This window comes from Acanthopagrus latus, chromosome 7 (genome assembly GCF_904848185.1).
Source record: "Acanthopagrus latus isolate v.2019 chromosome 7, fAcaLat1.1, whole genome shotgun sequence".
In the NCBI taxonomy this organism is placed as follows: domain Eukaryota; kingdom Metazoa; phylum Chordata; class Actinopteri; order Spariformes; family Sparidae; genus Acanthopagrus; species Acanthopagrus latus.
In genome coordinates, this window is record NC_051045.1 from 31,141,387 (window position 1) to 31,169,285 (window position 27,899).

A 27,899-nucleotide genomic window follows, 5' to 3' on the forward strand; every position below is an offset into this window, starting at 1 on the left:
GTCAGACTTCAGAGATATTAGTCCTAGTGTCAGTAACATTGTCAATGTTACTATGCCTGAGTAGACTGTGCTAAACAAAGGGGGACATTTTTGTTTTTGTCCTTGCCTACAATTTGTCTTAGATTAGACAGTGGGTCACAACATGATGGCAACGATTCCACGCACTGAGATGCTCCTGCATTCATTCAGCAACGCCTTCACTGCAGCTGCAGCCAAGAATATGGGAATTCTGTCAAGTACATTGATTCTGCAAGGATTTAGTGAGGAAATGAGAAGGCAGATTCTTCTTTTAACTCAGTTCCACATTGTTATTATTACTATTATTATTATTATTATTATTATTGTTATTGTTGTTGTTGTTATTTTATTTATTTAATGTTGTACCTCTTGAATGGGAATCTGGCTACAGATACATTTTTAAATTTTTTTTTGGTATGTATTTATACATTTAGCATGTGTATCATCAGATTCTGTGAACAGTGTAAAATCAATTAAAACAACTCAAGTGACTAATTTTGCCTCCACACTGAGAGATAATGCAAGATTAATGGGTCTCTGAGCTTCCACAGGTCATCCTGGGAAGGCTGCAAGCCTGCAGTGCCACTGGGAGCCCAGTAGATGGTAGCAGAGGTGCGTAGTGTCCTCACTCTGTTTACATTGTGGGTCAGGTCCGGTGGAAAGATGGCGTCCATGTAAACAAAGGCAGCTCACGGCGATGCAGTGCAGCAGCTCCAAATGACCACGAAGAGGTAAGGAAACAATGTTAGTTGCCTTTTATTTGGGGGCTAATGTGAGCTGGTTAGTTCAGGCTAAGCTGTTTACATCATTTCACGCAGGGTGGGGGCGGCTCTCTAGCGGGGATAGCTTAGCTTTCATCCCCCTTTCTCCCACCACCTACACTGAGAGGGTTAGCTGGGCATCCCAAGGCTTTCTTGGTCAGTTTGTCAGCAGTGCCAGTTGCCCTCCCGAGGACCACCTGGGTCTGCTCAGCAGGTACAGTCTGATCATCATTCCAGCTTGAGTGTTTGGTGATTTACACAACACTGTTCAAAACAGTCCGTCAGCGGGCTCTTTCTGTAGTGACAGCACAGACCCTGCGCAGCTTAGCGTAAGAAAGCATGTCTGGACGCGAACCTGCAACCTCCGTATCTTAACCGTTGTGCGCATGCGCAGAGCACTTTAAAAATGTCAACGACTTAGACCGCTGGACTATCGCAGCGGACGGCTCCGCGCTCTGGAAAAACGGGGAGGGGTCATCTAGCGCGCTCGCAGCGTCAGCGTCTCCGACGTGCCTGACGTACAAGAGGAATTAGCAAATGCCGAAACACGGACTCAGTGACACCACTATTAAAGAGCACAGTCTAACGACGTTATGTCCACCTGCCACATTCATCAGGTACCTGTAATCACAAGTGTTACAGCTGAAATCACCATTAAATCAACTCTCACTGTCTGTTACCAGACCATCACCGTGACAACCGAGATCAACTGGGCCAACACAAAGAGACACACATTTATCAATGAGTCAGTTAAATACACACACGTCATGCAGTCAATTATGATAGATAGACAGATAGATAGATAGATAGATAGATAGATAGATAGATAGATAGATAGATAGATAGATAGATTAAATTGGATCATCATTTATTATCTGTATTCACAATCTACGTTAAACAAAAAAGTTGTTAATTTTGCACTATATCATGTAAATATGTATATATGTCTATTTCTTCCCTTTTTAATTTTATTGCTTATTTTTGCTATTGTTCCTGTTCTGTAATATCTGTCTGTTTTTGTAATATTCTGTTGCTGCTGTGACAAACAAATTTCCCAGTCTGCGAGACATTAAAGGATTTCTGATTCTGATAACAACAGTTACATTCAAGAAAACCATCAAATACTTTATACAATAAAATGCTTAAGTAGTTATAAAGTCCAATAAAATACTGAGGTACATAAAATAAAATGCTGAGGCAAGTGGAACATGAGGTGCAAGAGAATAAGGTGCAGGTTTATATACAGATGATAATATAAAGCATACAATGATAAGTGTGTGTTTTGTGTTTTGTTATGTGAGCGTTGTAACGTCTGTTGGCACCAGGTAGGAATGATTGCCTGTGCTCTTCCTTTAGGCAGCGGGGTTTAATTAGTCTGCTGCTGAAGCTGCTCTTAAGCATGGCCAGAGTTTTGTGGAGCCGCTGAGAGACAATGTCCATGATGGCCAGCAGTTTCACCAGCATCCTGTCCTCCACCACCTCCACCAGGGTGACAGGCTTAGAGCTAACAACAGACTCTGCCTTCTGGACAAGTTCATCCAGTCTGTTTGCGTCCTTCCTCAGAGCCGCCTCACGCATGTTTGAGCATGTACACATGTAAACACATGTACACACATGTACACAAGCACACACACATACAGCCAAAAACGTATGCTTAAGCACACACTCTCATGCATTCCAACACAAACACACACAGTACATTTCCCAACATTTGAACTATATTCAGCTATTATCTTTTCATGCATTCAAATGTGGAGACTGTGCAATAGTCTAATTGACGTGTTAAGTTGACTGTGTTAACGGTGTAATAAGTTTCATTGTGTAATTGGTCAAATTTCATTAATATTGTGTCAAGTTTCAGTTTGTCCCATGTGAAGACAGTGCCAATGTGGAGGCTTTTTATTGACACAGGACATGACGATTATTGATATTTATTCTTAGATAATGTATCATCATTTGTTGTGACAGAGAAGAAAATAAAGCCTGTCTTCCAATTCAGTGCATGTGTGGCCTAATGGTTATTTTTGTGTCAGAAATATGAGCATGAAAAAGTGCACAAATGAAGATGCCCTTACTCGCGCTAGCTTTGAAAGAAATGGTATTGGTGCACCCCTAGCCTAAAGCCTGAATCAAGAATGGCTCCACAACTATAAAGGTCAATATGCATGGTCTTGGTTTCTATGGTGGGGTCAGACTTCAGAGATATTAGTCCTAGTGTCAGTAACATTGTCAATGTTACTATGCCTGAGTAGACTGTGCTAAACAAAGGGGGACATTTTTGTTTTTGTCCTTGCCTACAATTTGTCTTAGATTAGACAGTGGGTCACAACATGATGGCAACGATTCCACGCACTGAGATGCTCCTGCATTCATTCAGCAACGCCTTCACTGCAGCTGCAGCCAAGAATATGGGAATTCTGTCAAGTACATTGATTCTGCAAGGATTTAGTGAGGAAATGAGAAGGCAGATTCTTCTTTTAACTCAGTTCCACATTGTTATTATTACTATTATTATTATTATTATTATTATTATTATTGTTATTGTTGTTGTTGTTATTTTATTTATTTAATGTTGTACCTCTTGAATGGGAATCTGGCTACAGATACATTTTTAAATTTTTTTTTGGTATGTATTTATACATTTAGCATGTGTATCATCAGATTCTGTGAACAGTGTAAAATCAATTAAAACAACTCAAGTGACTAATTTTGCCTCCACACTGAGAGATAATGCAAGATTAATGGGTCTCTGAGCTTCCACAGGTCATCCTGGGAAGGCTGCAAGCCTGCAGTGCCACTGGGAGCCCAGTAGATGGTAGCAGAGGTGCGTAGTGTCCTCACTCTGTTTACATTGTGGGTCAGGTCCGGTGGAAAGATGGCGTCCATGTAAACAAAGGCAGCTCACGGCGATGCAGTGCAGCAGCTCCAAATGACCACGAAGAGGTAAGGAAACAATGTTAGTTGCCTTTTATTTGGGGGCTAATGTGAGCTGGTTAGTTCAGGCTAAGCTGTTTACATCATTTCACGCAGGGTGGGGGCGGCTCTCTAGCGGGGATAGCTTAGCTTTCATCCCCCTTTCTCCCACCACCTACACTGAGAGGGTTAGCTGGGCATCCCAAGGCTTTCTTGGTCAGTTTGTCAGCAGTGCCAGTTGCCCTCCCGAGGACCACCTGGGTCTGCTCAGCAGGTACAGTCTGATCATCATTCCAGCTTGAGTGTTTGGTGATTTACACAACACTGTTCAAAACAGTCCGTCAGCGGGCTCTTTCTGTAGTGACAGCACAGACCCTGCGCAGCTTAGCGTAAGAAAGCATGTCTGGACGCGAACCTGCAACCTCCGTATCTTAACCGTTGTGCGCATGCGCAGAGCACTTTAAAAATGTCAACGACTTAGACCGCTGGACTATCGCAGCGGACGGCTCCGCGCTCTGGAAAAACGGGGAGGGGTCATCTAGCGCGCTCGCAGCGTCAGCGTCTCCGACGTGCCTGACGTACAAGAGGAATTAGCAAATGCCGAAACACGGACTCAGTGACACCACTATTAAAGAGCACAGTCTAACGACGTTATGTCCACCTGCCACATTCATCAGGTACCTGTAATCACAAGTGTTACAGCTGAAATCACCATTAAATCAACTCTCACTGTCTGTTACCAGACCATCACCGTGACAACCGAGATCAACTGGGCCAACACAAAGAGACACACATTTATCAATGAGTCAGTTAAATACACACACGTCATGCAGTCAATTATGATAGATAGACAGATAGATAGATAGATAGATAGATAGATAGATAGATAGATAGATAGATAGATTAAATTGGATCATCATTTATTATCTGTATTCACAATCTACGTTAAACAAAAAAGTTGTTAATTTTGCACTATATCATGTAAATATGTATATATGTCTATTTCTTCCCTTTTTAATTTTATTGCTTATTTTTGCTATTGTTCCTGTTCTGTAATATCTGTCTGTTTTTGTAATATTCTGTTGCTGCTGTGACAAACAAATTTCCCAGTCTGCGAGACATTAAAGGATTTCTGATTCTGATAACAACAGTTACATTCAAGAAAACCATCAAATACTTTATACAATAAAATGCTTAAGTAGTTATAAAGTCCAATAAAATACTGAGGTACATAAAATAAAATGCTGAGGCAAGTGGAACATGAGGTGCAAGAGAATAAGGTGCAGGTTTATATACAGATGATAATATAAAGCATACAATGATAAGTGTGTGTTTTGTGTTTTGTTATGTGAGCGTTGTAACGTCTGTTGGCACCAGGTAGGAATGATTGCCTGTGCTCTTCCTTTAGGCAGCGGGGTTTAATTAGTCTGCTGCTGAAGCTGCTCTTAAGCATGGCCAGAGTTTTGTGGAGCCGCTGAGAGACAATGTCCATGATGGCCAGCAGTTTCACCAGCATCCTGTCCTCCACCACCTCCACCAGGGTGACAGGCTTAGAGCTAACAACAGACTCTGCCTTCTGGACAAGTTCATCCAGTCTGTTTGCGTCCTTCCTCAGAGCCGCCTCACGCATGTTTGAGCATGTACACATGTAAACACATGTACACACATGTACACAAGCACACACACATACAGCCAAAAACGTATGCTTAAGCACACACTCTCATGCATTCCAACACAAACACACACAGTACATTTCCCAACATTTGAACTATATTCAGCTATTATCTTTTCATGCATTCAAATGTGGAGACTGTGCAATAGTCTAATTGACGTGTTAAGTTGACTGTGTTAACGGTGTAATAAGTTTCATTGTGTAATTGGTCAAATTTCATTAATATTGTGTCAAGTTTCAGTTTGTCCCATGTGAAGACAGTGCCAATGTGGAGGCTTTTTATTGACACAGGACATGACGATTATTGATATTTATTCTTAGATAATGTATCATCATTTGTTGTGACAGAGAAGAAAATAAAGCCTGTCTTCCAATTCAGTGCATGTGTGGCCTAATGGTTATTTTTGTGTCAGAAATATGAGCATGAAAAAGTGCACAAATGAAGATGCCCTTACTCGCGCTAGCTTTGAAAGAAATGGTATTGGTGCACCCCTAGCCTAAAGCCTGAATCAAGAATGGCTCCACAACTATAAAGGTCAATATGCATGGTCTTGGTTTCTATGGTGGGGTCAGACTTCAGAGATATTAGTCCTAGTGTCAGTAACATTGTCAATGTTACTATGCCTGAGTAGACTGTGCTAAACAAAGGGGGACATTTTTGTTTTTGTCCTTGCCTACAATTTGTCTTAGATTAGACAGTGGGTCACAACATGATGGCAACGATTCCACGCACTGAGATGCTCCTGCATTCATTCAGCAACGCCTTCACTGCAGCTGCAGCCAAGAATATGGGAATTCTGTCAAGTACATTGATTCTGCAAGGATTTAGTGAGGAAATGAGAAGGCAGATTCTTCTTTTAACTCAGTTCCACATTGTTATTATTACTATTATTATTATTATTATTATTATTATTATTGTTATTGTTGTTGTTGTTATTTTATTTATTTAATGTTGTACCTCTTGAATGGGAATCTGGCTACAGATACATTTTTAAATTTTTTTTTGGTATGTATTTATACATTTAGCATGTGTATCATCAGATTCTGTGAACAGTGTAAAATCAATTAAAACAACTCAAGTGACTAATTTTGCCTCCACACTGAGAGATAATGCAAGATTAATGGGTCTCTGAGCTTCCACAGGTCATCCTGGGAAGGCTGCAAGCCTGCAGTGCCACTGGGAGCCCAGTAGATGGTAGCAGAGGTGCGTAGTGTCCTCACTCTGTTTACATTGTGGGTCAGGTCCGGTGGAAAGATGGCGTCCATGTAAACAAAGGCAGCTCACGGCGATGCAGTGCAGCAGCTCCAAATGACCACGAAGAGGTAAGGAAACAATGTTAGTTGCCTTTTATTTGGGGGCTAATGTGAGCTGGTTAGTTCAGGCTAAGCTGTTTACATCATTTCACGCAGGGTGGGGGCGGCTCTCTAGCGGGGATAGCTTAGCTTTCATCCCCCTTTCTCCCACCACCTACACTGAGAGGGTTAGCTGGGCATCCCAAGGCTTTCTTGGTCAGTTTGTCAGCAGTGCCAGTTGCCCTCCCGAGGACCACCTGGGTCTGCTCAGCAGGTACAGTCTGATCATCATTCCAGCTTGAGTGTTTGGTGATTTACACAACACTGTTCAAAACAGTCCGTCAGCGGGCTCTTTCTGTAGTGACAGCACAGACCCTGCGCAGCTTAGCGTAAGAAAGCATGTCTGGACGCGAACCTGCAACCTCCGTATCTTAACCGTTGTGCGCATGCGCAGAGCACTTTAAAAATGTCAACGACTTAGACCGCTGGACTATCGCAGCGGACGGCTCCGCGCTCTGGAAAAACGGGGAGGGGTCATCTAGCGCGCTCGCAGCGTCAGCGTCTCCGACGTGCCTGACGTACAAGAGGAATTAGCAAATGCCGAAACACGGACTCAGTGACACCACTATTAAAGAGCACAGTCTAACGACGTTATGTCCACCTGCCACATTCATCAGGTACCTGTAATCACAAGTGTTACAGCTGAAATCACCATTAAATCAACTCTCACTGTCTGTTACCAGACCATCACCGTGACAACCGAGATCAACTGGGCCAACACAAAGAGACACACATTTATCAATGAGTCAGTTAAATACACACACGTCATGCAGTCAATTATGATAGATAGAGATAGATAGATAGATAGATAGATAGATAGATAGATAGATAGATAGATAGATAGATAGATTAAATTGGATCATCATTTATTATCTGTATTCACAATCTACGTTAAACAAAAAAGTTGTTAATTTTGCACTATATCATGTAAATATGTATATATGTCTATTTCTTCCCTTTTTAATTTTATTGCTTATTTTTGCTATTGTTCCTGTTCTGTAATATCTGTCTGTTTTTGTAATATTCTGTTGCTGCTGTGACAAACAAATTTCCCAGTCTGCGAGACATTAAAGGATTTCTGATTCTGATAACAACAGTTACATTCAAGAAAACCATCAAATACTTTATACAATAAAATGCTTAAGTAGTTATAAAGTCCAATAAAATACTGAGGTACATAAAATAAAATGCTGAGGCAAGTGGAACATGAGGTGCAAGAGAATAAGGTGCAGGTTTATATACAGATGATAATATAAAGCATACAATGATAAGTGTGTGTTTTGTGTTTTGTTATGTGAGCGTTGTAACGTCTGTTGGCACCAGGTAGGAATGATTGCCTGTGCTCTTCCTTTAGGCAGCGGGGTTTAATTAGTCTGCTGCTGAAGCTGCTCTTAAGCATGGCCAGAGTTTTGTGGAGCCGCTGAGAGACAATGTCCATGATGGCCAGCAGTTTCACCAGCATCCTGTCCTCCACCACCTCCACCAGGGTGACAGGCTTAGAGCTAACAACAGACTCTGCCTTCTGGACAAGTTCATCCAGTCTGTTTGCGTCCTTCCTCAGAGCCGCCTCACGCATGTTTGAGCATGTACACATGTAAACACATGTACACACATGTACACAAGCACACACACATACAGCCAAAAACGTATGCTTAAGCACACACTCTCATGCATTCCAACACAAACACACACAGTACATTTCCCAACATTTGAACTATATTCAGCTATTATCTTTTCATGCATTCAAATGTGGAGACTGTGCAATAGTCTAATTGACGTGTTAAGTTGACTGTGTTAACGGTGTAATAAGTTTCATTGTGTAATTGGTCAAATTTCATTAATATTGTGTCAAGTTTCAGTTTGTCCCATGTGAAGACAGTGCCAATGTGGAGGCTTTTTATTGACACAGGACATGACGATTATTGATATTTATTCTTAGATAATGTATCATCATTTGTTGTGACAGAGAAGAAAATAAAGCCTGTCTTCCAATTCAGTGCATGTGTGGCCTAATGGTTATTTTTGTGTCAGAAATATGAGCATGAAAAAGTGCACAAATGAAGATGCCCTTACTCGCGCTAGCTTTGAAAGAAATGGTATTGGTGCACCCCTAGCCTAAAGCCTGAATCAAGAATGGCTCCACAACTATAAAGGTCAATATGCATGGTCTTGGTTTCTATGGTGGGGTCAGACTTCAGAGATATTAGTCCTAGTGTCAGTAACATTGTCAATGTTACTATGCCTGAGTAGACTGTGCTAAACAAAGGGGGACATTTTTGTTTTTGTCCTTGCCTACAATTTGTCTTAGATTAGACAGTGGGTCACAACATGATGGCAACGATTCCACGCACTGAGATGCTCCTGCATTCATTCAGCAACGCCTTCACTGCAGCTGCAGCCAAGAATATGGGAATTCTGTCAAGTACATTGATTCTGCAAGGATTTAGTGAGGAAATGAGAAGGCAGATTCTTCTTTTAACTCAGTTCCACATTGTTATTATTACTATTATTATTATTATTATTATTATTATTATTGTTATTGTTGTTGTTGTTATTTTATTTATTTAATGTTGTACCTCTTGAATGGGAATCTGGCTACAGATACATTTTTAAATTTTTTTTTGGTATGTATTTATACATTTAGCATGTGTATCATCAGATTCTGTGAACAGTGTAAAATCAATTAAAACAACTCAAGTGACTAATTTTGCCTCCACACTGAGAGATAATGCAAGATTAATGGGTCTCTGAGCTTCCACAGGTCATCCTGGGAAGGCTGCAAGCCTGCAGTGCCACTGGGAGCCCAGTAGATGGTAGCAGAGGTGCGTAGTGTCCTCACTCTGTTTACATTGTGGGTCAGGTCCGGTGGAAAGATGGCGTCCATGTAAACAAAGGCAGCTCACGGCGATGCAGTGCAGCAGCTCCAAATGACCACGAAGAGGTAAGGAAACAATGTTAGTTGCCTTTTATTTGGGGGCTAATGTGAGCTGGTTAGTTCAGGCTAAGCTGTTTACATCATTTCACGCAGGGTGGGGGCGGCTCTCTAGCGGGGATAGCTTAGCTTTCATCCCCCTTTCTCCCACCACCTACACTGAGAGGGTTAGCTGGGCATCCCAAGGCTTTCTTGGTCAGTTTGTCAGCAGTGCCAGTTGCCCTCCCGAGGACCACCTGGGTCTGCTCAGCAGGTACAGTCTGATCATCATTCCAGCTTGAGTGTTTGGTGATTTACACAACACTGTTCAAAACAGTCCGTCAGCGGGCTCTTTCTGTAGTGACAGCACAGACCCTGCGCAGCTTAGCGTAAGAAAGCATGTCTGGACGCGAACCTGCAACCTCCGTATCTTAACCGTTGTGCGCATGCGCAGAGCACTTTAAAAATGTCAACGACTTAGACCGCTGGACTATCGCAGCGGACGGCTCCGCGCTCTGGAAAAACGGGGAGGGGTCATCTAGCGCGCTCGCAGCGTCAGCGTCTCCGACGTGCCTGACGTACAAGAGGAATTAGCAAATGCCGAAACACGGACTCAGTGACACCACTATTAAAGAGCACAGTCTAACGACGTTATGTCCACCTGCCACATTCATCAGGTACCTGTAATCACAAGTGTTACAGCTGAAATCACCATTAAATCAACTCTCACTGTCTGTTACCAGACCATCACCGTGACAACCGAGATCAACTGGGCCAACACAAAGAGACACACATTTATCAATGAGTCAGTTAAATACACACACGTCATGCAGTCAATTATGATAGATAGACAGATAGATAGATAGATAGATAGATAGATAGATAGATAGATAGATAGATAGATAGATAGATTAAATTGGATCATCATTTATTATCTGTATTCACAATCTACGTTAAACAAAAAAGTTGTTAATTTTGCACTATATCATGTAAATATGTATATATGTCTATTTCTTCCCTTTTTAATTTTATTGCTTATTTTTGCTATTGTTCCTGTTCTGTAATATCTGTCTGTTTTTGTAATATTCTGTTGCTGCTGTGACAAACAAATTTCCCAGTCTGCGAGACATTAAAGGATTTCTGATTCTGATAACAACAGTTACATTCAAGAAAACCATCAAATACTTTATACAATAAAATGCTTAAGTAGTTATAAAGTCCAATAAAATACTGAGGTACATAAAATAAAATGCTGAGGCAAGTGGAACATGAGGTGCAAGAGAATAAGGTGCAGGTTTATATACAGATGATAATATAAAGCATACAATGATAAGTGTGTGTTTTGTGTTTTGTTATGTGAGCGTTGTAACGTCTGTTGGCACCAGGTAGGAATGATTGCCTGTGCTCTTCCTTTAGGCAGCGGGGTTTAATTAGTCTGCTGCTGAAGCTGCTCTTAAGCATGGCCAGAGTTTTGTGGAGCCGCTGAGAGACAATGTCCATGATGGCCAGCAGTTTCACCAGCATCCTGTCCTCCACCACCTCCACCAGGGTGACAGGCTTAGAGCTAACAACAGACTCTGCCTTCTGGACAAGTTCATCCAGTCTGTTTGCGTCCTTCCTCAGAGCCGCCTCACGCATGTTTGAGCATGTACACATGTAAACACATGTACACACATGTACACAAGCACACACACATACAGCCAAAAACGTATGCTTAAGCACACACTCTCATGCATTCCAACACAAACACACACAGTACATTTCCCAACATTTGAACTATATTCAGCTATTATCTTTTCATGCATTCAAATGTGGAGACTGTGCAATAGTCTAATTGACGTGTTAAGTTGACTGTGTTAACGGTGTAATAAGTTTCATTGTGTAATTGGTCAAATTTCATTAATATTGTGTCAAGTTTCAGTTTGTCCCATGTGAAGACAGTGCCAATGTGGAGGCTTTTTATTGACACAGGACATGACGATTATTGATATTTATTCTTAGATAATGTATCATCATTTGTTGTGACAGAGAAGAAAATAAAGCCTGTCTTCCAATTCAGTGCATGTGTGGCCTAATGGTTATTTTTGTGTCAGAAATATGAGCATGAAAAAGTGCACAAATGAAGATGCCCTTACTCGCGCTAGCTTTGAAAGAAATGGTATTGGTGCACCCCTAGCCTAAAGCCTGAATCAAGAATGGCTCCACAACTATAAAGGTCAATATGCATGGTCTTGGTTTCTATGGTGGGGTCAGACTTCAGAGATATTAGTCCTAGTGTCAGTAACATTGTCAATGTTACTATGCCTGAGTAGACTGTGCTAAACAAAGGGGGACATTTTTGTTTTTGTCCTTGCCTACAATTTGTCTTAGATTAGACAGTGGGTCACAACATGATGGCAACGATTCCACGCACTGAGATGCTCCTGCATTCATTCAGCAACGCCTTCACTGCAGCTGCAGCCAAGAATATGGGAATTCTGTCAAGTACATTGATTCTGCAAGGATTTAGTGAGGAAATGAGAAGGCAGATTCTTCTTTTAACTCAGTTCCACATTGTTATTATTACTATTATTATTATTATTATTATTATTATTATTGTTATTGTTGTTGTTGTTATTTTATTTATTTAATGTTGTACCTCTTGAATGGGAATCTGGCTACAGATACATTTTTAAATTTTTTTTTGGTATGTATTTATACATTTAGCATGTGTATCATCAGATTCTGTGAACAGTGTAAAATCAATTAAAACAACTCAAGTGACTAATTTTGCCTCCACACTGAGAGATAATGCAAGATTAATGGGTCTCTGAGCTTCCACAGGTCATCCTGGGAAGGCTGCAAGCCTGCAGTGCCACTGGGAGCCCAGTAGATGGTAGCAGAGGTGCGTAGTGTCCTCACTCTGTTTACATTGTGGGTCAGGTCCGGTGGAAAGATGGCGTCCATGTAAACAAAGGCAGCTCACGGCGATGCAGTGCAGCAGCTCCAAATGACCACGAAGAGGTAAGGAAACAATGTTAGTTGCCTTTTATTTGGGGGCTAATGTGAGCTGGTTAGTTCAGGCTAAGCTGTTTACATCATTTCACGCAGGGTGGGGGCGGCTCTCTAGCGGGGATAGCTTAGCTTTCATCCCCCTTTCTCCCACCACCTACACTGAGAGGGTTAGCTGGGCATCCCAAGGCTTTCTTGGTCAGTTTGTCAGCAGTGCCAGTTGCCCTCCCGAGGACCACCTGGGTCTGCTCAGCAGGTACAGTCTGATCATCATTCCAGCTTGAGTGTTTGGTGATTTACACAACACTGTTCAAAACAGTCCGTCAGCGGGCTCTTTCTGTAGTGACAGCACAGACCCTGCGCAGCTTAGCGTAAGAAAGCATGTCTGGACGCGAACCTGCAACCTCCGTATCTTAACCGTTGTGCGCATGCGCAGAGCACTTTAAAAATGTCAACGACTTAGACCGCTGGACTATCGCAGCGGACGGCTCCGCGCTCTGGAAAAACGGGGAGGGGTCATCTAGCGCGCTCGCAGCGTCAGCGTCTCCGACGTGCCTGACGTACAAGAGGAATTAGCAAATGCCGAAACACGGACTCAGTGACACCACTATTAAAGAGCACAGTCTAACGACGTTATGTCCACCTGCCACATTCATCAGGTACCTGTAATCACAAGTGTTACAGCTGAAATCACCATTAAATCAACTCTCACTGTCTGTTACCAGACCATCACCGTGACAACCGAGATCAACTGGGCCAACACAAAGAGACACACATTTATCAATGAGTCAGTTAAATACACACACGTCATGCAGTCAATTATGATAGATAGACAGATAGATAGATAGATAGATAGATAGATAGATAGATAGATAGATAGATAGATAGATAGATAGATTAAATTGGATCATCATTTATTATCTGTATTCACAATCTACGTTAAACAAAAAAGTTGTTAATTTTGCACTATATCATGTAAATATGTATATATGTCTATTTCTTCCCTTTTTAATTTTATTGCTTATTTTTGCTATTGTTCCTGTTCTGTAATATCTGTCTGTTTTTGTAATATTCTGTTGCTGCTGTGACAAACAAATTTCCCAGTCTGCGAGACATTAAAGGATTTCTGATTCTGATAACAACAGTTACATTCAAGAAAACCATCAAATACTTTATACAATAAAATGCTTAAGTAGTTATAAAGTCCAATAAAATACTGAGGTACATAAAATAAAATGCTGAGGCAAGTGGAACATGAGGTGCAAGAGAATAAGGTGCAGGTTTATATACAGATGATAATATAAAGCATACAATGATAAGTGTGTGTTTTGTGTTTTGTTATGTGAGCGTTGTAACGTCTGTTGGCACCAGGTAGGAATGATTGCCTGTGCTCTTCCTTTAGGCAGCGGGGTTTAATTAGTCTGCTGCTGAAGCTGCTCTTAAGCATGGCCAGAGTTTTGTGGAGCCGCTGAGAGACAATGTCCATGATGGCCAGCAGTTTCACCAGCATCCTGTCCTCCACCACCTCCACCAGGGTGACAGGCTTAGAGCTAACAACAGACTCTGCCTTCTGGACAAGTTCATCCAGTCTGTTTGCGTCCTTCCTCAGAGCCGCCTCACGCATGTTTGAGCATGTACACATGTAAACACATGTACACACATGTACACAAGCACACACACATACAGCCAAAAACGTATGCTTAAGCACACACTCTCATGCATTCCAACACAAACACACACAGTACATTTCCCAACATTTGAACTATATTCAGCTATTATCTTTTCATGCATTCAAATGTGGAGACTGTGCAATAGTCTAATTGACGTGTTAAGTTGACTGTGTTAACGGTGTAATAAGTTTCATTGTGTAATTGGTCAAATTTCATTAATATTGTGTCAAGTTTCAGTTTGTCCCATGTGAAGACAGTGCCAATGTGGAGGCTTTTTATTGACACAGGACATGACGATTATTGATATTTATTCTTAGATAATGTATCATCATTTGTTGTGACAGAGAAGAAAATAAAGCCTGTCTTCCAATTCAGTGCATGTGTGGCCTAATGGTTATTTTTGTGTCAGAAATATGAGCATGAAAAAGTGCACAAATGAAGATGCCCTTACTCGCGCTAGCTTTGAAAGAAATGGTATTGGTGCACCCCTAGCCTAAAGCCTGAATCAAGAATGGCTCCACAACTATAAAGGTCAATATGCATGGTCTTGGTTTCTATGGTGGGGTCAGACTTCAGAGATATTAGTCCTAGTGTCAGTAACATTGTCAATGTTACTATGCCTGAGTAGACTGTGCTAAACAAAGGGGGACATTTTTGTTTTTGTCCTTGCCTACAATTTGTCTTAGATTAGACAGTGGGTCACAACATGATGGCAACGATTCCACGCACTGAGATGCTCCTGCATTCATTCAGCAACGCCTTCACTGCAGCTGCAGCCAAGAATATGGGAATTCTGTCAAGTACATTGATTCTGCAAGGATTTAGTGAGGAAATGAGAAGGCAGATTCTTCTTTTAACTCAGTTCCACATTGTTATTATTACTATTATTATTATTATTATTATTATTATTATTGTTATTGTTGTTGTTGTTATTTTATTTATTTAATGTTGTACCTCTTGAATGGGAATCTGGCTACAGATACATTTTTAAATTTTTTTTTGGTATGTATTTATACATTTAGCATGTGTATCATCAGATTCTGTGAACAGTGTAAAATCAATTAAAACAACTCAAGTGACTAATTTTGCCTCCACACTGAGAGATAATGCAAGATTAATGGGTCTCTGAGCTTCCACAGGTCATCCTGGGAAGGCTGCAAGCCTGCAGTGCCACTGGGAGCCCAGTAGATGGTAGCAGAGGTGCGTAGTGTCCTCACTCTGTTTACATTGTGGGTCAGGTCCGGTGGAAAGATGGCGTCCATGTAAACAAAGGCAGCTCACGGCGATGCAGTGCAGCAGCTCCAAATGACCACGAAGAGGTAAGGAAACAATGTTAGTTGCCTTTTATTTGGGGGCTAATGTGAGCTGGTTAGTTCAGGCTAAGCTGTTTACATCATTTCACGCAGGGTGGGGGCGGCTCTCTAGCGGGGATAGCTTAGCTTTCATCCCCCTTTCTCCCACCACCTACACTGAGAGGGTTAGCTGGGCATCCCAAGGCTTTCTTGGTCAGTTTGTCAGCAGTGCCAGTTGCCCTCCCGAGGACCACCTGGGTCTGCTCAGCAGGTACAGTCTGATCATCATTCCAGCTTGAGTGTTTGGTGATTTACACAACACTGTTCAAAACAGTCCGTCAGCGGGCTCTTTCTGTAGTGACAGCACAGACCCTGCGCAGCTTAGCGTAAGAAAGCATGTCTGGACGCGAACCTGCAACCTCCGTATCTTAACCGTTGTGCGCATGCGCAGAGCACTTTAAAAATGTCAACGACTTAGACCGCTGGACTATCGCAGCGGACGGCTCCGCGCTCTGGAAAAACGGGGAGGGGTCATCTAGCGCGCTCGCAGCGTCAGCGTCTCCGACGTGCCTGACGTACAAGAGGAATTAGCAAATGCCGAAACACGGACTCAGTGACACCACTATTAAAGAGCACAGTCTAACGACGTTATGTCCACCTGCCACATTCATCAGGTACCTGTAATCACAAGTGTTACAGCTGAAATCACCATTAAATCAACTCTCACTGTCTGTTACCAGACCATCACCGTGACAACCGAGATCAACTGGGCCAACACAAAGAGACACACATTTATCAATGAGTCAGTTAAATACACACACGTCATGCAGTCAATTATGATAGATAGACAGATAGATAGATAGATAGATAGATAGATAGATAGATAGATAGATAGATAGATAGATTAAATTGGATCATCATTTATTATCTGTATTCACAATCTACGTTAAACAAAAAAGTTGTTAATTTTGCACTATATCATGTAAATATGTATATATGTCTATTTCTTCCCTTTTTAATTTTATTGCTTATTTTTGCTATTGTTCCTGTTCTGTAATATCTGTCTGTTTTTGTAATATTCTGTTGCTGCTGTGACAAACAAATTTCCCAGTCTGCGAGACATTAAAGGATTTCTGATTCTGATAACAACAGTTACATTCAAGAAAACCATCAAATACTTTATACAATAAAATGCTTAAGTAGTTATAAAGTCCAATAAAATACTGAGGTACATAAAATAAAATGCTGAGGCAAGTGGAACATGAGGTGCAAGAGAATAAGGTGCAGGTTTATATACAGATGATAATATAAAGCATACAATGATAAGTGTGTGTTTTGTGTTTTGTTATGTGAGCGTTGTAACGTCTGTTGGCACCAGGTAGGAATGATTGCCTGTGCTCTTCCTTTAGGCAGCGGGGTTTAATTAGTCTGCTGCTGAAGCTGCTCTTAAGCATGGCCAGAGTTTTGTGGAGCCGCTGAGAGACAATGTCCATGATGGCCAGCAGTTTCACCAGCATCCTGTCCTCCACCACCTCCACCAGGGTGACAGGCTTAGAGCTAACAACAGACTCTGCCTTCTGGACAAGTTCATCCAGTCTGTTTGCGTCCTTCCTCAGAGCCGCCTCACGCATGTTTGAGCATGTACACATGTAAACACATGTACACACATGTACACAAGCACACACACATACAGCCAAAAACGTATGCTTAAGCACACACTCTCATGCATTCCAACACAAACACACACAGTACATTTCCCAACATTTGAACTATATTCAGCTATTATCTTTTCATGCATTCAAATGTGGAGACTGTGCAATAGTCTAATTGACGTGTTAAGTTGACTGTGTTAACGGTGTAATAAGTTTCATTGTGTAATTGGTCAAATTTCATTAATATTGTGTCAAGTTTCAGTTTGTCCCATGTGAAGACAGTGCCAATGTGGAGGCTTTTTATTGACACAGGACATGACGATTATTGATATTTATTCTTAGATAATGTATCATCATTTGTTGTGACAGAGAAGAAAATAAAGCCTGTCTTCCAATTCAGTGCATGTGTGGCCTAATGGTTATTTTTGTGTCAGAAATATGAGCATGAAAAAGTGCACAAATGAAGATGCCCTTACTCGCGCTAGCTTTGAAAGAAATGGTATTGGTGCACCCCTAGCCTAAAGCCTGAATCAAGAATGGCTCCACAACTATAAAGGTCAATATGCATGGTCTTGGTTTCTATGGTGGGGTCAGACTTCAGAGATATTAGTCCTAGTGTCAGTAACATTGTCAATGTTACTATGCCTGAGTAGACTGTGCTAAACAAAGGGGGACATTTTTGTTTTTGTCCTTGCCTACAATTTGTCTTAGATTAGACAGTGGGTCACAACATGATGGCAACGATTCCACGCACTGAGATGCTCCTGCATTCATTCAGCAACGCCTTCACTGCAGCTGCAGCCAAGAATATGGGAATTCTGTCAAGTACATTGATTCTGCAAGGATTTAGTGAGGAAATGAGAAGGCAGATTCTTCTTTTAACTCAGTTCCACATTGTTATTATTACTATTATTATTATTATTATTATTATTATTGTTATTGTTGTTGTTGTTATTTTATTTATTTAATGTTGTACCTCTTGAATGGGAATCTGGCTACAGATACATTTTTAAATTTTTTTTTGGTATGTATTTATACATTTAGCATGTGTATCATCAGATTCTGTGAACAGTGTAAAATCAATTAAAACAACTCAAGTGACTAATTTTGCCTCCACACTGAGAGATAATGCAAGATTAATGGGTCTCTGAGCTTCCACAGGTCATCCTGGGAAGGCTGCAAGCCTGCAGTGCCACTGGGAGCCCAGTAGATGGTAGCAGAGGTGCGTAGTGTCCTCACTCTGTTTACATTGTGGGTCAGGTCCGGTGGAAAGATGGCGTCCATGTAAACAAAGGCAGCTCACGGCGATGCAGTGCAGCAGCTCCAAATGACCACGAAGAGGTAAGGAAACAATGTTAGTTGCCTTTTATTTGGGGGCTAATGTGAGCTGGTTAGTTCAGGCTAAGCTGTTTACATCATTTCACGCAGGGTGGGGGCGGCTCTCTAGCGGGGATAGCTTAGCTTTCATCCCCCTTTCTCCCACCACCTACACTGAGAGGGTTAGCTGGGCATCCCAAGGCTTTCTTGGTCAGTTTGTCAGCAGTGCCAGTTGCCCTCCCGAGGACCACCTGGGTCTGCTCAGCAGGTACAGTCTGATCATCATTCCAGCTTGAGTGTTTGGTGATTTACACAACACTGTTCAAAACAGTCCGTCAGCGGGCTCTTTCTGTAGTGACAGCACAGACCCTGCGCAGCTTAGCGTAAGAAAGCATGTCTGGACGCGAACCTGCAACCTCCGTATCTTAACCGTTGTGCGCATGCGCAGAGCACTTTAAAAATGTCAACGACTTAGACCGCTGGACTATCGCAGCGGACGGCTCCGCGCTCTGGAAAAACGGGGAGGGGTCATCTAGCGCGCTCGCAGCGTCAGCGTCTCCGACGTGCCTGACGTACAAGAGGAATTAGCAAATGCCGAAACACGGACTCAGTGACACCACTATTAAAGAGCACAGTCTAACGACGTTATGTCCACCTGCCACATTCATCAGGTACCTGTAATCACAAGTGTTACAGCTGAAATCACCATTAAATCAACTCTCACTGTCTGTTACCAGACCATCACCGTGACAACCGAGATCAACTGGGCCAACACAAAGAGACACACATTTATCAATGAGTCAGTTAAATACACACACGTCATGCAGTCAATTATGATAGATAGACAGATAGATAGATAGATAGATAGATAGATAGATAGATAGATAGATAGATAGATAGATAGATTAAATTGGATCATCATTTATTATCTGTATTCACAATCTACGTTAAACAAAAAAGTTGTTAATTTTGCACTATATCATGTAAATATGTATATATGTCTATTTCTTCCCTTTTTAATTTTATTGCTTATTTTTGCTATTGTTCCTGTTCTGTAATATCTGTCTGTTTTTGTAATATTCTGTTGCTGCTGTGACAAACAAATTTCCCAGTCTGCGAGACATTAAAGGATTTCTGATTCTGATAACAACAGTTACATTCAAGAAAACCATCAAATACTTTATACAATAAAATGCTTAAGTAGTTATAAAGTCCAATAAAATACTGAGGTACATAAAATAAAATGCTGAGGCAAGTGGAACATGAGGTGCAAGAGAATAAGGTGCAGGTTTATATACAGATGATAATATAAAGCATACAATGATAAGTGTGTGTTTTGTGTTTTGTTATGTGAGCGTTGTAACGTCTGTTGGCACCAGGTAGGAATGATTGCCTGTGCTCTTCCTTTAGGCAGCGGGGTTTAATTAGTCTGCTGCTGAAGCTGCTCTTAAGCATGGCCAGAGTTTTGTGGAGCCGCTGAGAGACAATGTCCATGATGGCCAGCAGTTTCACCAGCATCCTGTCCTCCACCACCTCCACCAGGGTGACAGGCTTAGAGCTAACAACAGACTCTGCCTTCTGGACAAGTTCATCCAGTCTGTTTGCGTCCTTCCTCAGAGCCGCCTCACGCATGTTTGAGCATGTACACATGTAAACACATGTACACACATGTACACAAGCACACACACATACAGCCAAAAACGTATGCTTAAGCACACACTCTCATGCATTCCAACACAAACACACACAGTACATTTCCCAACATTTGAACTATATTCAGCTATTATCTTTTCATGCATTCAAATGTGGAGACTGTGCAATAGTCTAATTGACGTGTTAAGTTGACTGTGTTAACGGTGTAATAAGTTTCATTGTGTAATTGGTCAAATTTCATTAATATTGTGTCAAGTTTCAGTTTGTCCCATGTGAAGACAGTGCCAATGTGGAGGCTTTTTATTGACACAGGACATGACGATTATTGATATTTATTCTTAGATAATGTATCATCATTTGTTGTGACAGAGAAGAAAATAAAGCCTGTCTTCCAATTCAGTGCATGTGTGGCCTAATGGTTATTTTTGTGTCAGAAATATGAGCATGAAAAAGTGCACAAATGAAGATGCCCTTACTCGCGCTAGCTTTGAAAGAAATGGTATTGGTGCACCCCTAGCCTAAAGCCTGAATCAAGAATGGCTCCACAACTATAAAGGTCAATATGCATGGTCTTGGTTTCTATGGTGGGGTCAGACTTCAGAGATATTAGTCCTAGTGTCAGTAACATTGTCAATGTTACTATGCCTGAGTAGACTGTGCTAAACAAAGGGGGACATTTTTGTTTTTGTCCTTGCCTACAATTTGTCTTAGATTAGACAGTGGGTCACAACATGATGGCAACGATTCCACGCACTGAGATGCTCCTGCATTCATTCAGCAACGCCTTCACTGCAGCTGCAGCCAAGAATATGGGAATTCTGTCAAGTACATTGATTCTGCAAGGATTTAGTGAGGAAATGAGAAGGCAGATTCTTCTTTTAACTCAGTTCCACATTGTTATTATTACTATTATTATTATTATTATTATTATTATTATTGTTATTGTTGTTGTTGTTATTTTATTTATTTAATGTTGTACCTCTTGAATGGGAATCTGGCTACAGATACATTTTTAAATTTTTTTTTGGTATGTATTTATACATTTAGCATGTGTATCATCAGATTCTGTGAACAGTGTAAAATCAATTAAAACAACTCAAGTGACTAATTTTGCCTCCACACTGAGAGATAATGCAAGATTAATGGGTCTCTGAGCTTCCACAGGTCATCCTGGGAAGGCTGCAAGCCTGCAGTGCCACTGGGAGCCCAGTAGATGGTAGCAGAGGTGCGTAGTGTCCTCACTCTGTTTACATTGTGGGTCAGGTCCGGTGGAAAGATGGCGTCCATGTAAACAAAGGCAGCTCACGGCGATGCAGTGCAGCAGCTCCAAATGACCACGAAGAGGTAAGGAAACAATGTTAGTTGCCTTTTATTTGGGGGCTAATGTGAGCTGGTTAGTTCAGGCTAAGCTGTTTACATCATTTCACGCAGGGTGGGGGCGGCTCTCTAGCGGGGATAGCTTAGCTTTCATCCCCCTTTCTCCCACCACCTACACTGAGAGGGTTAGCTGGGCATCCCAAGGCTTTCTTGGTCAGTTTGTCAGCAGTGCCAGTTGCCCTCCCGAGGACCACCTGGGTCTGCTCAGCAGGTACAGTCTGATCATCATTCCAGCTTGAGTGTTTGGTGATTTACACAACACTGTTCAAAACAGTCCGTCAGCGGGCTCTTTCTGTAGTGACAGCACAGACCCTGCGCAGCTTAGCGTAAGAAAGCATGTCTGGACGCGAACCTGCAACCTCCGTATCTTAACCGTTGTGCGCATGCGCAGAGCACTTTAAAAATGTCAACGACTTAGACCGCTGGACTATCGCAGCGGACGGCTCCGCGCTCTGGAAAAACGGGGAGGGGTCATCTAGCGCGCTCGCAGCGTCAGCGTCTCCGACGTGCCTGACGTACAAGAGGAATTAGCAAATGCCGAAACACGGACTCAGTGACACCACTATTAAAGAGCACAGTCTAACGACGTTATGTCCACCTGCCACATTCATCAGGTACCTGTAATCACAAGTGTTACAGCTGAAATCACCATTAAATCAACTCTCACTGTCTGTTACCAGACCATCACCGTGACAACCGAGATCAACTGGGCCAACACAAAGAGACACACATTTATCAATGAGTCAGTTAAATACACACACGTCATGCAGTCAATTATGATAGATAGATAGATAGATAGATAGATAGATAGATAGATAGATAGATAGATAGATTAAATTGGATCATCATTTATTATCTGTATTCACAATCTACGTTAAACAAAAAAGTTGTTAATTTTGCACTATATCATGTAAATATGTATATATGTCTATTTCTTCCCTTTTTAATTTTATTGCTTATTTTTGCTATTGTTCCTGTTCTGTAATATCTGTCTGTTTTTGTAATATTCTGTTGCTGCTGTGACAAACAAATTTCCCAGTCTGCGAGACATTAAAGGATTTCTGATTCTGATAACAACAGTTACATTCAAGAAAACCATCAAATACTTTATACAATAAAATGCTTAAGTAGTTATAAAGTCCAATAAAATACTGAGGTACATAAAATAAAATGCTGAGGCAAGTGGAACATGAGGTGCAAGAGAATAAGGTGCAGGTTTATATACAGATGATAATATAAAGCATACAATGATAAGTGTGTGTTTTGTGTTTTGTTATGTGAGCGTTGTAACGTCTGTTGGCACCAGGTAGGAATGATTGCCTGTGCTCTTCCTTTAGGCAGCGGGGTTTAATTAGTCTGCTGCTGAAGCTGCTCTTAAGCATGGCCAGAGTTTTGTGGAGCCGCTGAGAGACAATGTCCATGATGGCCAGCAGTTTCACCAGCATCCTGTCCTCCACCACCTCCACCAGGGTGACAGGCTTAGAGCTAACAACAGACTCTGCCTTCTGGACAAGTTCATCCAGTCTGTTTGCGTCCTTCCTCAGAGCCGCCTCACGCATGTTTGAGCATGTACACATGTAAACACATGTACACACATGTACACAAGCACACACACATACAGCCAAAAACGTATGCTTAAGCACACACTCTCATGCATTCCAACACAAACACACACAGTACATTTCCCAACATTTGAACTATATTCAGCTATTATCTTTTCATGCATTCAAATGCGGAGACTGTGCAATAGTCTAATTGACGTGTTAAGTTGACTGTGTTAACGGTGTAATAAGTTTCATTGTGTAATTGGTCAAATTTCATTAATATTGTGTCAAGTTTCAGTTTGTCCCATGTGAAGACAGTGCCAATGTGGAGGCTTTTTATTGACACAGGACATGACGATTATTGATATTTATTCTTAGATAATGTATCATCATTTGTTGTGACAGAGAAGAAAATAAAGCCTGTCTTCCAATTCAGTGCATGTGTGGCCTAATGGTTATTTTTGTGTCAGAAATATGAGCATGAAAAAGTGCACAAATGAAGATGCCCTTACTCGCGCTAGCTTTGAAAGAAATGGTATTGGTGCACCCCTAGCCTAAAGCCTGAATCAAGAATGGCTCCACAACTATAAAGGTCAATATGCATGGTCTTGGTTTCTATGGTGGGGTCAGACTTCAGAGATATTAGTCCTAGTGTCAGTAACATTGTCAATGTTACTATGCCTGAGTAGACTGTGCTAAACAAAGGGGGACATTTTTGTTTTTGTCCTTGCCTACAATTTGTCTTAGATTAGACAGTGGGTCACAACATGATGGCAACGATTCCACGCACTGAGATGCTCCTGCATTCATTCAGCAACGCCTTCACTGCAGCTGCAGCCAAGAATATGGGAATTCTGTCAAGTACATTGATTCTGCAAGGATTTAGTGAGGAAATGAGAAGGCAGATTCTTCTTTTAACTCAGTTCCACATTGTTATTATTACTATTATTATTATTATTATTATTATTATTGTTATTGTTGTTGTTGTTATTTTATTTATTTAATGTTGTACCTCTTGAATGGGAATCTGGCTACAGATACATTTTTAAATTTTTTTTTGGTATGTATTTATACATTTAGCATGTGTATCATCAGATTCTGTGAACAGTGTAAAATCAATTAAAACAACTCAAGTGACTAATTTTGCCTCCACACTGAGAGATAATGCAAGATTAATGGGTCTCTGAGCTTCCACAGGTCATCCTGGGAAGGCTGCAAGCCTGCAGTGCCACTGGGAGCCCAGTAGATGGTAGCAGAGGTGCGTAGTGTCCTCACTCTGTTTACATTGTGGGTCAGGTCCGGTGGAAAGATGGCGTCCATGTAAACAAAGGCAGCTCACGGCGATGCAGTGCAGCAGCTCCAAATGACCACGAAGAGGTAAGGAAACAATGTTAGTTGCCTTTTATTTGGGGGCTAATGTGAGCTGGTTAGTTCAGGCTAAGCTGTTTACATCATTTCACGCAGGGTGGGGGCGGCTCTCTAGCGGGGATAGCTTAGCTTTCATCCCCCTTTCTCCCACCACCTACACTGAGAGGGTTAGCTGGGCATCCCAAGGCTTTCTTGGTCAGTTTGTCAGCAGTGCCAGTTGCCCTCCCGAGGACCACCTGGGTCTGCTCAGCAGGTACAGTCTGATCATCATTCCAGCTTGAGTGTTTGGTGATTTACACAACACTGTTCAAAACAGTCCGTCAGCGGGCTCTTTCTGTAGTGACAGCACAGACCCTGCGCAGCTTAGCGTAAGAAAGCATGTCTGGACGCGAACCTGCAACCTCCGTATCTTAACCGTTGTGCGCATGCGCAGAGCACTTTAAAAATGTCAACGACTTAGACCGCTGGACTATCGCAGCGGACGGCTCCGCGCTCTGGAAAAACGGGGAGGGGTCATCTAGCGCGCTCGCAGCGTCAGCGTCTCCGACGTGCCTGACGTACAAGAGGAATTAGCAAATGCCGAAACACGGACTCAGTGACACCACTATTAAAGAGCACAGTCTAACGACGTTATGTCCACCTGCCACATTCATCAGGTACCTGTAATCACAAGTGTTACAGCTGAAATCACCATTAAATCAACTCTCACTGTCTGTTACCAGACCATCACCGTGACAACCGAGATCAACTGGGCCAACACAAAGAGACACACATTTATCAATGAGTCAGTTAAATACACACACGTCATGCAGTCAATTATGATAGATAGATAGATAGATAGATAGATAGATAGATAGATAGATAGATAGATAGATAGATAGATAGATTAAATTGGATCATCATTTATTATCTGTATTCACAATCTACGTTAAACAAAAAAGTTGTTAATTTTGCACTATATCATGTAAATATGTATATATGTCTATTTCTTCCCTTTTTAATTTTATTGCTTATTTTTGCTATTGTTCCTGTTCTGTAATATCTGTCTGTTTTTGTAATATTCTGTTGCTGCTGTGACAAACAAATTTCCCAGTCTGCGAGACATTAAAGGATTTCTGATTCTGATAACAACAGTTACATTCAAGAAAACCATCAAATACTTTATACAATAAAATGCTTAAGTAGTTATAAAGTCCAATAAAATACTGAGGTACATAAAATAAAATGCTGAGGCAAGTGGAACATGAGGTGCAAGAGAATAAGGTGCAGGTTTATATACAGATGATAATATAAAGCATACAATGATAAGTGTGTGTTTTGTGTTTTGTTATGTGAGCGTTGTAACGTCTGTTGGCACCAGGTAGGAATGATTGCCTGTGCTCTTCCTTTAGGCAGCGGGGTTTAATTAGTCTGCTGCTGAAGCTGCTCTTAAGCATGGCCAGAGTTTTGTGGAGCCGCTGAGAGACAATGTCCATGATGGCCAGCAGTTTCACCAGCATCCTGTCCTCCACCACCTCCACCAGGGTGACAGGCTTAGAGCTAACAACAGACTCTGCCTTCTGGACAAGTTCATCCAGTCTGTTTGCGTCCTTCCTCAGAGCCGCCTCACGCATGTTTGAGCATGTACACATGTAAACACATGTACACACATGTACACAAGCACACACACATACAGCCAAAAACGTATGCTTAAGCACACACTCTCATGCATTCCAACACAAACACACACAGTACATTTCCCAACATTTGAACTATATTCAGCTATTATCTTTTCATGCATTCAAATGCGGAGACTGTGCAATAGTCTAATTGACGTGTTAAGTTGACTGTGTTAACGGTGTAATAAGTTTCATTGTGTAATTGGTCAAATTTCATTAATATTGTGTCAAGTTTCAGTTTGTCCCATGTGAAGACAGTGCCAATGTGGAGGCTTTTTATTGACACAGGACATGACGATTATTGATATTTATTCTTAGATAATGTATCATCATTTGTTGTGACAGAGAAGAAAATAAAGCCTGTCTTCCAATTCAGTGCATGTGTGGCCTAATGGTTATTTTTGTGTCAGAAATATGAGCATGAAAAAGTGCACAAATGAAGATGCCCTTACTCGCGCTAGCTTTGAAAGAAATGGTATTGGTGCACCCCTAGCCTAAAGCCTGAATCAAGAATGGCTCCACAACTATAAAGGTCAATATGCATGGTCTTGGTTTCTATGGTGGGGTCAGACTTCAGAGATATTAGTCCTAGTGTCAGTAACATTGTCAATGTTACTATGCCTGAGTAGACTGTGCTAAACAAAGGGGGACATTTTTGTTTTTGTCCTTGCCTACAATTTGTCTTAGATTAGACAGTGGGTCACAACATGATGGCAACGATTCCACGCACTGAGATGCTCCTGCATTCATTCAGCAATGCCTTCACTGCAGCTGCAGCCAAGAATATGGGAATTCTGTCAAGTACATTGATTCTGCAAGGATTTAGTGAGGAAATGAGAAGGCAGATTCTTCTTTTAACTCAGTTCCAAATTGTTATCATATTATTTTAATACTCTTTTTCATTGGTTTTTCAGTTTTATAAGTTCAAACAGGACACAACAAGAGAAAAAAAAAAGAAAAGAAAAAAGAAAACCCACCCCGAACCAACAGTGAGCGCTGCACGTTTGCATAAAGTGAATAAGTAAATAAATAAGTACATTTTAAATAAAAATTAAAAAAAAAAAAAAGAGACAGGTACATGAAGAGCACATCCATGGAATAAATTAAAGAAAAAACAGGCAGTCCTCATCTTGCAGGGATAGATGCTGAGTTAAAGCTTCTGTAAGAAGGAGCGCAATGGTTCCCAGATCCTCCGAAACTTGTCCGATGTGTGATTGAGGTCATGAGTCAACTTCTCGAGAGGAATAAGAGCAGAAATCTGTGATGTCCACATGTCGACCGTGGGGACCTGGGGAGTTGACCACCGCAGCAAGATACATTTTTCAGCCAGGAACAAAAGAATCATCAACAGAGATTTGGTGTCTGTGTCCAAAGAATTGTCTGGACCATCATGGTTAAGTAAAAAGAAAGAAGGAGTCAGCAAGAGCTGTTTACCAGTGACCTCCTGGATTACAGAGTGAACCCCCTTCCAGAAAGTCTGGATGTGGTCACATGACCAAAACACATGGATAAATGTACCTTTGTGTGTCTTACATTTATAACAAAGGTTGGAAGTGTCAGGAAACATATTCTGGAGGCGAACAGGAGTGTAGTAAGTTCTGTGAAAACATTTAAAGTTCTGTTCATGTATAGAGATTGAGGTACATTTAGGAAAAATCCCGCTGCAGATCTTGTCCCAGTCTACAGGAGCAAACGTCACCTCCAGATCACGCTCCCACAACAACTTCAGAGAGTCACAACCAGAAGAAT

General features: G+C 41.5%; 1 long non-coding RNA gene across 14 annotated transcripts; it reads left to right on the plus strand.

Moving 5' to 3' along the window:
• On the plus strand, positions 1-26,525 carry LOC119022893. Of its 14 annotated transcripts, none has more exons than XR_005076106.1 (11): positions 1-749; positions 837-993; positions 2,136-3,722; positions 5,101-6,687; positions 8,072-9,658; positions 11,045-12,631; positions 14,022-15,608; positions 16,991-18,574; positions 19,961-21,547; positions 22,918-24,501; positions 25,884-26,525. It is a non-coding gene; the product is annotated as an uncharacterized LOC119022893 (long non-coding RNA). The 14 variants fall into 14 exon arrangements; XR_005076098.1 differs by lacking the exon at positions 837-993 and adding an exon at positions 3,810-3,966; XR_005076099.1 differs by lacking the exon at positions 837-993 and adding an exon at positions 6,775-6,931.
• Positions 26,526-27,899: the final 1,374 nt, after the last annotated feature.